The following is a 10,392-nucleotide window of genomic DNA, read 5'->3' as shown; positions in this document are numbered from 1 at the left end:
CAGCAAAAGAAACAAGGCACTCTGTGCCAAGATCCAACCACTGAAGCAGGAAAAGACAGACCTGCAGGATCGACGGGAGAAAGAGAGGGAGAAGATAGCTCAGGTGCATGAAGCACCAAAAACAGCTAGAGATCCACAAGCCACCCATAGAGAGGTTGGCTTCAGCAGAAAGAGATTTACATTCTGCACCAGCCTAAGTGAAGCAGATGGCCAATGGCAGAGAAATGGAGCAAGAAGATCTCAGCAGCCACCTGCAGGTCACAAATCGGCGCATGGTGGAGCTGGAGATGGCGGCTTCTGTGGTCACTACTGCACAGAAGGAGATAGAAATGTTCTTCAAACAGCTGAAAGATGTGACACTTCAGCTCGAGGAAAAGATATGAAGTTTCGATGACTTGGAGTGAACACAGAGTTGCAGGAGAAGCTGGAAGTGCTCTGGACACAGAAGAGTAACAGGAAGAACAGAATCTACAAGTTCCAACAAGTACTGTCTGGGCGTGGGTACTGAAGAGACTATTGGACAACCTGAGCTGGATGGTGAACTCAGCAAATCTATAGAGAGACACCTTCACAGAGGACCTGAACATTGACAGGTCTGCATGGAAGGAGGAGGTTCCTTGGCTCACTGACCAGGTGAACCAACTGACAGAGGAGAAGGAGCGAAGGATGAGGCTGGTGCTGGACCTAGAGAATGAGCTGGGGGGACTGAGAAGGAAGCTGGCAGAACCATCTCAGGCCGAGTGGCAGTTGCAGGCCAAGGCCTACCACAGGCAGAATGAGTTGAAAAAACCTGGAGGAACAACTTCACATCCAGGTAAAGGAAAACCAGAGGCTCTTTCTCCAATATGTTGCAGCAAGAGCAAGTATGGAGACTGGAGGAGAAGGCCAAGGATGGGCAAGAGATGATCAAAACCCCACAAAGCGCATGTGAGTGCCACCCATAGCCAGAGGAACAGCTGGCTCTGCTGTGGGATGCTCTCCAGAGAGTGAGTGGTGAGAAGGAGTAGCTCACCAGCATCCTGGACTCAGAGCAACAGGTGAAGAAACAGCTGTGGGAACAGCTACACCACTCAGAGGACAAGATGGAGGAATGGAAAGAGGTGGCTGATAGAGCCAAGCAGTTTGGGAGCTGCAGGAGTGGCAGGAGCAGTCCCTACCCCAGCTGCAGGAGCTCAGAACCACTTGTGAGCAGCAAATTGCCTCCAATGAGTGGCTGAATTCTGACAAGGAGGCCCTGCAAAAGCACCTGCAGAGGCAGACCCAGGTGCTGGAGCAGCAGAAGCAAGTACAGGACCCGACTAACTGGGGGATCAGGTGGTACCCCGAAAGTGGAAGGACACTCTCAAGTGTCTGGAAGTGACCAGACCACAAGAGGAGTGCCTGCAGGCCCAGCGGAGCTTCCTGGCTTTCCCTGGGGAGGGGAAGGTGTGAGTCCAGGGAAGCAAAAGGTGAGCAGGTGTCTTCTCCCAACGTGACCATCTCAGAGGATGGAGATATGCCCCAGACCTAGAGTGACATGGCTTTGCAAGCACTCTCAGAGGCTGAGATCCACAGGGGGAAACTCCTGCTGCAGGAGTGGTGGCCCCACTGCAGGCGCCTGCCCAATGTAGCTGCTGAGTGCAAGATAGACCTGGATCTGCAAGCTCCCACCCCATGAGCTGCTACCACAGCAGACATGGGGATGGGAAGTGGGACATGTGGGAGTCTGAGAAGAAAATCTGCTTCATCCACTACCAGCATGATGCAGTGGACTTCCATAACCCAGAAGATGAACTCCATCGATGCAGCCAGATGTCGGCACACATCTGCACCATAGAGGAGTCCCTCGTGGTGTGTAAAGAGAAGATGTTCATCTTGGATGAGCTGTGTTTGGAGAAAGCCAAGCACGTGTGCTGGCTCTCCCAGGAGAAGATGGAGAAGAAGAGAGACCTGCGGGAGCTGCTGTTGCTTCTCGCAGGGGAAGGAGCTGACAGCATGCTTTAGATGCCTGCACAGGCTGAGCCCTCCACCACCATCGCCGCTTCAGACACCTCAGGCTCCTAAGGGGACAAAGTGAGGGAGGAGCAGAAAGGTTTTGAAGAATTGCAACTTCAAGACAGCTTGGAAACTCCCAAAAGGAGAGGTCGGGGTTCCCGACCACGTAGAGGACTCCCCCACGGAGCAGTCCTGCAGCAGATGCCCCACATCTAGACCTGCCTACAGCTCACCCGCTTGGGCAAGGAGCGCTCCCTCCCTTTCTTCTGTAGACTGATGCAGATAATGACTCTCTATGTGACATACCGACTCTCAAAAGCCTCCAGAGCCACCAGAAGTATGTGGCCAGGTGACCTTCTCTCAGGCCTCCATCTGCCGGGTGAAGGGAAGGGTAAACTGCAGGGTTGGGTATCCAGAAGCTTACAGGAGGTGGCCCAAATTCAAGGGACATCTAATGGCCCATTGGTGGCCAGGGAAGAGTCCCATATTATGCTTATCACAAAGAATAATTTGGTTTCAAAAGGAATAAAAGCCTCCAACAAACATTTGTTTTTCCAGTACTGGGGCTTGAACTCTGGGCCTGGCCACTGTCACTGAGCTCTTTTTGATCAAGTTTGGTGCTCTACCAGTTGAACTCCACCTCTCCTTCCAGCTTTTTCTGTGTGGAAACGAACCCAGGGCTTTAGGCATGCTAGGCAACCACTCTACCCTTGAGACACATTCTCAGCTAGGATGATCCTCTGTCCTCCCAAACCCATATGGCCATTCCTCAGATAAATAAGAAGTAAGGGCTAAGATGACTATGAAGCACAAGTCTGGTTCACACAGAAATACTCCTCCACTCCCTCTTCCCACACCCTTAGTTGAAGTGGAGGAATGAGAGAGGCAGAAGGGAGTCCTGAGAGAGGAGTAGCAACAGTACCCCCCTAAGGCCCCCATCCTTCCCCACACAAGCGGTTCTCCCCATTCTGATCTTACCTGACTTACTGTGGAGTCTACATTGTCTCCACACCCCTGCAAGGCTCAGGATGAAATAAAGGTCAGTCTTGGCCTCAGCCCACACCCAGGGTGGAGGCTCCTAGTCCCAGACCCATTTCCACCTCTTCCTGCACCATATTAGCCCAGACCCACCACTCACCACTGTGTTGGCGGTGATGACCTCACAGATGGATTTCAGGAAGATGGTCTATGGCAAAGAGAAGAAGCAGCAGGGTGAGCTGGGTGGAAGGCGGCTGGGTGATTGCTCTGAGATCTTCCTCCTTGAAGCTCTCCCATCTAGTCAGGGCCATACTGACCGGATGCATAGCCAAGGCCAGGAGGTGAGATTAGTTGGAGGAGCATGGGACTAAAGGAGGTACTGCTTTGTCTTGGAGCACTTGAAAATTCCAATTATATTTGGCCCATGCCAATCCCAAAGCCAACATGCAATACCTCTCCTTGATGTTGAGGGCTTTGAAAGCTGTCCCTGAGCTCTTTTTCTCATGGTTGGCACTCATCACTTGAGCGACAGGGCCACTTCTTGTTTTCTGATGGTTCATTGAGGATAAGAGTCTCACACCCTTTCCTCCCCATGCTGGCTTGGAACCATTATGCTCCAGGTCTCAGATTCCTGAGTAGCTAGGATGATAGGAGTAAGCCACCAGTGCCCAGCATGTGATACATTTTGAAGGCTTCTTGGCAAGTTTGTAAAAGGAGTCCCAAAGGGCCTGGATAGACCAATCAAGGAGCTGGGATGGGGGAAGGTGGACCTTGTAGCCATTCTGTTCCACAAAATTAAAGATGCCAGGTGGTGTTGTATGCTTCAAACACCTAGGCCAACAGCCACCAGGCTTAGTGGGGAAAAGGTAGAGGATACCCAAAGATTGCAGTGTAGAAATCTCTGATTTTGCATGCATGTGGTGTGTTTGTGTGTGTGTGTGTGTGTGTGTGTGTGTGTGTGTGTGTGTGTGTGTGTGTGTGTGTGAACTCAGGTCCTAGGCTCTATCCCTGAGTTTTCTTGCTCAAGCCTAGTGCTCTGCCACTTGAGCCACAGCCCCACTTGCTTTTGGATGGTTAATTATAGGTAAGAGTCTCAAGGACTTTCCTGTCCAGGGTGGCTTTGAAGCATGATAGGGGCCCCAGGGAAGCGAGTAAACACAACTCACAGGTACAATCCCTATGGTGGGAGACTACTGCCCTCTTGTGGCCAGACACAGGACATCAGCCCTTGCCATCGTCCTCTACAGTTCAATTTGGGAAAGTAACCAGGGCCAAGCTGATTTTTGCTCACCCTGAGTGCTGATGCCACCCTAGGCCAAGAGAGCTCCAGGAGGCCCAGATCCCAGGGCACAGGGAAGGAATAGGTTAGCTTCAGGCCCAGCTAAGAGCCTTTGCCCATGGACACCCCTACTTGGCCATCCTGATCACTGTAAGGCCTGTCAAAGAACAACCCCCCAAAATAAAATTGGAGCTGTGGCTCAAAATGGTAGAACTCTAGCATTGAACCAAATAGCTCAGGGACAGTGCTCCTTGAGTTCAAGACCCCCAGCTAACCATCCCCCATAAAACAAAGGTTAGTTAAATGTGAACTAGTAGGATTTGTGAATTGTTTCTGAAGAATGGTGATACAGAAGAAATTACCATAATTCTAATGACAGCTGAACTTTTGACACACAGCTATATGCTGAGTCCTTCACAGGGTGCTGTTTGCTGGGTCCTTCCAACATGGGGGTTTTGTGCTGAGTCCTCAAAAAGGTGCTGTTTGCTGAGTCATCACAAGGGGTGCTATGTTCTGAGTCCCTAAGAAGGTTGGGCTGTGCTGGGTTTTTCAAAGGGTAGTGTGTGCTGAGTCAATTACACAATGTACTGTATACTGAGTCCTTCAAAAGGTGTGGTGTGCTAATTCATCCTGAAGGTTGCTATGTGCTGAACTCTTGAGAAGAGAGGGATGAGGTGAGGTTTTTGAGTGCTGTGTGCCGAGTCTTTTACACAGGGTGCTCTGTACTGTCCTTCAAATGGTGCTGTGTGCTGAGACCTTCCACAGTGTAATTGTGCTGAGTCCTTCAAAATTGTTCTATGTGCTGAGTTTTTCAAAGGGTGCTTTGGACTGTTTTACACAGGGTACAACATACTCAGCCCTTCAAAGGGTGCTGTGTGTGGAGCCTTAACACAGGGTGCTATGTAATGAGTACCTGGGAAAGAGAGCTACATGATGAGTTTTTTAAAACATGCCATGCTCTGAGTCCTTTACACTGCGGGCTATGGACTCCCTCCTTCAAAAGGTGCTGTGTGTTAAGTACTCTACACAGGGTATTATCTGCTGAGTCCTTCAAAGGGAACTGTGTGTTGAGTCCTTTACACAGGGTGCTTTGTGCCGTTTTTGAAAGTGTGCTGTGTACTGAATCATTCCAAAGGTTGCTATGTAGTGAGTCCTTGAGTGGTAGTTATCCCCAACAATCACACACACACACAAACCACACACACACACACGCACACACACACACACACACACACACACACACACACACACACACACACGAAGGTCACTGTGCACATGCTTGGTGTGTGGAGTGGAGGGGGATGGAGGAGAGTCTCCTCCAGCGGTGGGGCTGAGGGGAGATTCGTTCCCCAGGGCAGGTCCTGCAGTTGGTGGGGAGTGCTGTGCTGAAGTGAGGCTGCAATTGCCATGTCCTGGAAGCTTTAGGGCCCAGTCAGGGCTGCAATTGCAGCCAGGGGTGGAGGGTGAACCCAGGGGAGGGGTGAGCCCAGAGACTCACTGCAGTGGCAGAAATGGCCAGGGCCTCACGGGGATGGGCGCACATGCACATACAGGGATGGGGCAGTCCAGGAGAGGAGTGGAGGGCAGAGAGTGATGTCAGAGAGAAGAGCCAGCACACGCAAGAGGGGAAGCAGCTTCAGCGGCTGGCTGCAGCTCGGATCATAGTGTGGGTCCTGGCCAGGAGCACAGAGCACACAGAGCCAAGCAGCCCCATGTAGGCAAGGTAGCCATGGCGACCCTGTGTCTGAGATCCAGGCAGGGGGAGCATGGCGGCAGTGGCTGAGGTGCAGCATTGGAGGCAGTGGCTGCCGAGGCTAGGGCGGTGGTGTCAGCAATGGCCGCTGGAGAGGAGGCTGCTGATGGGACAGAGGCTGCTGAGGAATGGGCAGCAGCGGCAGCTGAGGAGGAGGAGCAGATACAGATCTCAGCCTTGCCAGGCACCCGCAGACGCCCTGGACACCTCCCAGCAGTGCCTCTTTTCACACATGGTGCTGCCAGCTCAGATCATTGGTGACTCGCGGGCCTAACCTGCTTGTGACCCTGACCTGGTCCTGGCGCCCGGTCCTCAGACTCCAGGCCCTTGAGCATAAGGAGCCACCGCCTACAGCTTCTCCCAGCAGCACAAATAAATGGCTGCCCCTTGAGCCCACACCCAGAGACCCCTGCACCTTGCGAGCCCCCCACACCCCCCGGCAGACCCAGACCCATGCATACCACCTAACCTCTCCTGTCCTACCCACACCTCCCCCATGCCCCACAGTCCACCCTGGCTCTGCACAAATGCGACCCAGTGTCGGGGTGGGGTGTCGACCCGGGGATCCCACCCCATCCCTAGCGGCCAGTGTCCCCATGAAAAGGGGAGATGCTGGAATGGGTGAGGAGGGGACACCATAGCTCCTGGCCTGAAGCAGTGGGAACCACACGGCCGCATATCTGAACCCTTCTTCTCCCTGGTGGGAACCTGGTGGCTTTCGTCAGAGGTGGATAGCAGCACCTCTCGGGTCTTTTCCTTTTTTCTGGGAGTGGGGGGTGTTGGATGCAGAAGATAGGCCCCCTCATTGCTGAGGGAGCCTTGTCTTCTGTGCTCGGTCACACTTTCACCTGAGGAGGTTCCCAGAAGAACCCTGTAGGGAGGTGAGGTTACTGGTGGTCAGATAGAAGGTGAATATTTGGGAGGAGCACACCTACTCTGACACACATACACCTGTCCTGTCCCCCACCCCACACCACTGTTAACAGTTCTCACAGGGTGATCACATTTCCCAGCTCTGCTAGTGTTCCCGTTCCATCTGGTCTCCTCATCCTCCCCAAGAATTCACCAAGTCACCCAAAAGCATCTAGGCTGGAAGTAGCGAGTCCATCCATGTATATAGCCTTTAGGACCCCATCAAATTCCCCAACAATGCCCCACCCCAGGTCAGACACCCCTCTGGAGGCACCATGACCCCTTTCTTTGTTTTCTTTCTTGGCTCTGAGGAGCCACCTCTCTGGGAATCCTTCACCCAGCATCCTAGCCTAGGGTTTTAGTGAACGGGGAGTCAAGGCTGGTTGTTCCTAAGGGGAAGGGTCTGGCCCTGGAGAAAGGAAGAGGCAGAGTGGTTCTGTGTTATTAGGACAATGTTCCCCTTGGGTGGGATCCCCTGGTTCTGACAAGGTAACTGCCATGCTTGAGCTTGTACATTTCCCAGATGAGGAACCAGCTAACTCGGGAGAGACACTGCTGTGAATCTGTATGTGTGTGTGTGTGTGTGTGTGTGTGTGTGTGTGTGTGCCACACCTACTCCAGTGGAGTCTGCTTAGCATGGAAAACCTGCTATCAGATATGAGAATGGGGCTTCACAGAAGCCTACCTCTGAGAGTGGGACTTCAAAGAGGCCTACCTCCTGGAAAGTCTGGCAAGCCCCTGGGAAAGATGTGTTCCTGTTCCTGTTTCTCTTTTCTTCACTGTATAGGAGTGCCCATTAATCTTTTACTGTTCCTGCTGCTTGTTCTACTTACTCATGCTCAACGTTCCCTTATTCAGGGCTCTTTCTTGGAAGTGGTGACGACTCCAATATCCAATGAGTGTCCTGAGAATATGACTAACTCACCAGAGTTAAGTGCTACTCTGAAAGCCCCTCTTATGGAGGCTATTAGATAAGTCATAAGTAAATATAAATGTATTGGGGGTTTCATGACATCACTTCAGCAGAATGAATTGTTTGTAAGAGATTTACAAGAAGCTGTAGGCACGGCTAGAACAGAAAGAGTGTATGGCTATTGGAGACTTCCCTTTAATTCTGAAGCATATACAATAGACCCATATGGATATCCTGTAGATAAGAAAGATGTAGAAGGATATTTAGACCAAAAGCTAAATAAGATTCCTAAAAGGTTGGTAGATGGAAGGTGGCAATGGCTAATCAGAGGAAAATGGTGGGATCCTCCATTATCTAGAGGACCCCAAAGACTTCCCCCAGGTCCATAGCCTTTTACAGGTGTGTATGATAAGGATGGTAACCGTTGTGTAAACTACTTAGGAGAAAGAACTTCCTATCACTGTCTTCCATTTACTGAGAGACTTGCTAGATCAAGGCCTCCTTGGTGCTTACTATCAAACAAAAAAAAAAAGGAACAAGGAAGATCATATGAGAGAGTTAAGGCCTTTATGGAGAAGAGTAAATGATTATGTGAAAGGGTTACAGAGAAGACACTATGAGCCTGAATTTGATATACGGCCATATTTAACTAAGTATACTGAATATCATGATTTTTAGCCACAAATTTGGGACCATCTAAAGAATGGCACAGAAGCACAATTGCTTAGAAAAGATTTGAAATGCATAAAGTGTAATACTAAACAAAAGTCACAATAAAGTACTAGAGTTCATGCCTTTCTATCCAGCACCTTGCCCATATGCTCTGGTTAATGGTTAATAGGTGATAAGCATCTCGAAACCAATTGTATTTCTTAAAAATGGAGGTAAAACCTGGAACAAGTGCCTATCGTCATAGCTCGTCATCCAAAAACAAAATCAGGCGACCAGCTGGTGACCACCCAAGAACGAAGCCTTGCAGCAAGATTGTGTAGCCTTTTGCCCTTTCTCATGGAGACCTTTTCTATAAAAGCTTGTCATCCTCTGCAATAAATCGCACTCAGCATTCACTCCTCTTGTGTGTGAGTTGTCTGTTTGCCATCTCCCCACCTGTTCCAGTTACCTCCACTAGGTGTCCTCCATCATCCCGACAGGGCAGGTCCGCGGCATGTGTGTGTGTTTGTGTGTGTGTGTGTGTGTGTGTGAGAGAGAGAGAGAGAGAGAGAGAGAGAGAGAGAGAGAGAGAGAGAGATCTTCTTTCTCCTTGTGCAGCCTTACTGGGCTCAGGTGAATGATCAGGTGGTAATTTACAGGTGCTGCATGAATGAGTCTTCTGTCACCGGTTTGGATTTGTGTGTGCATGTGTGTGTGTGTTGTTAGAGTAGGGAGATGAGAACAATGAAAATATATTTAAGTCACTGTGTCTAAAAAGAGCAAAAGCATTTTATTTGTGTGTATGTGTGTATTTGTTCTGTACAAGCCCAGCCACAATTTTTGTTTTCTCCTTCAAATGTTTCATGGCTCCTTTGGGGAAGGTTTCAGTAGATTTCCTTTCCACTTCTTTCCACCACCCTCTTCCGCTTTCCTGTAGCCCACTGTAGCGGCTGGGCCTGTGTGGGTCTCTCCTAGGAGGCCTGTGTGAACCACAGACCAGAGTGGACACCTGTCCTTCTGTCTTCAGACAGAAGACTCATGAGGTGAGTGTGATCCCAGCCGCACTCTTCCAGCCAGACACTCTGCTCTCTTTCGTGTGCTAATTCAAGGCTTGGGAATGTGTCTGTCAAACATAATTAGGAAATGAGATGGGGGGAGGAGGGCAGGGGATGTGAAGCTAGGAGGGTCTGGGAATTGGTGAATGGTATGATATGGCAGATGGCTCACTACAACAGAGGATGAGAGGGGAACCTTACCCAGGGCATTGATGGTGTCCATTGGCATCTGGGCAGGAGGCTCCAGGTCCCCACTGGTGGTGTGGATTCTCTTTTGGGTCAGTGCACTTTTGTACAGTCCTATCTGGAGTCCTGCAGACTCCAATCTGTGTCCTACCTGGGCCATTTCCAGTTGGGCAGTGGTAGGCAAGTGCATTCTCGCTACTGGAGCCTGCTCAGTATCAGGACATGGCAGTTAGCTAGCTCTGAATTCCAGTTTCTGTAAACTGCTGTAGATTGTCTGGAAGGAAAAGGGCCCACTGACTTTGGAACTCTTTAACTTTGATTGGGACAAGTGAAATGCCACCTTTTCCAGGGGTTTTTCTTGAAGTTGGCAGCTTCCACTAACGCCTGGGATTATGGGTCAAATTAGATGGACCATTTCAGCTGCCAAACAATGATGTTCAAAGCAGCACAGTCAGAGTTCCCAAGCCAGATTGTCTCCTTCTATGAACGTCGTACCCTGACTGCCTTTCTTTGGCAGCTACTGATCAGCCTCTGGCTCTCTCTAGGGTGACCACCACAGTCGAGGATGTCATGGGGAACAGAGATTGTGACCTTGCCATCCCCAGCCTGCCAGCTGTGAGCAGAGATGATTCCAGCACCTGTACTGGACTCTGCGAGATTCAGAGACCAAGGATCCTTTCTCTGCAATATA

This window comes from Dipodomys spectabilis, unplaced genomic scaffold (assembly GCF_019054845.1).
Source record: "Dipodomys spectabilis isolate Male_0828 unplaced genomic scaffold, ASM1905484v1 ptg000463l, whole genome shotgun sequence".
Classification (NCBI taxonomy): Eukaryota; Metazoa; Chordata; class Mammalia; order Rodentia; family Heteromyidae; genus Dipodomys; species Dipodomys spectabilis.
This window is presented reverse-complemented; position numbering follows the sequence as displayed.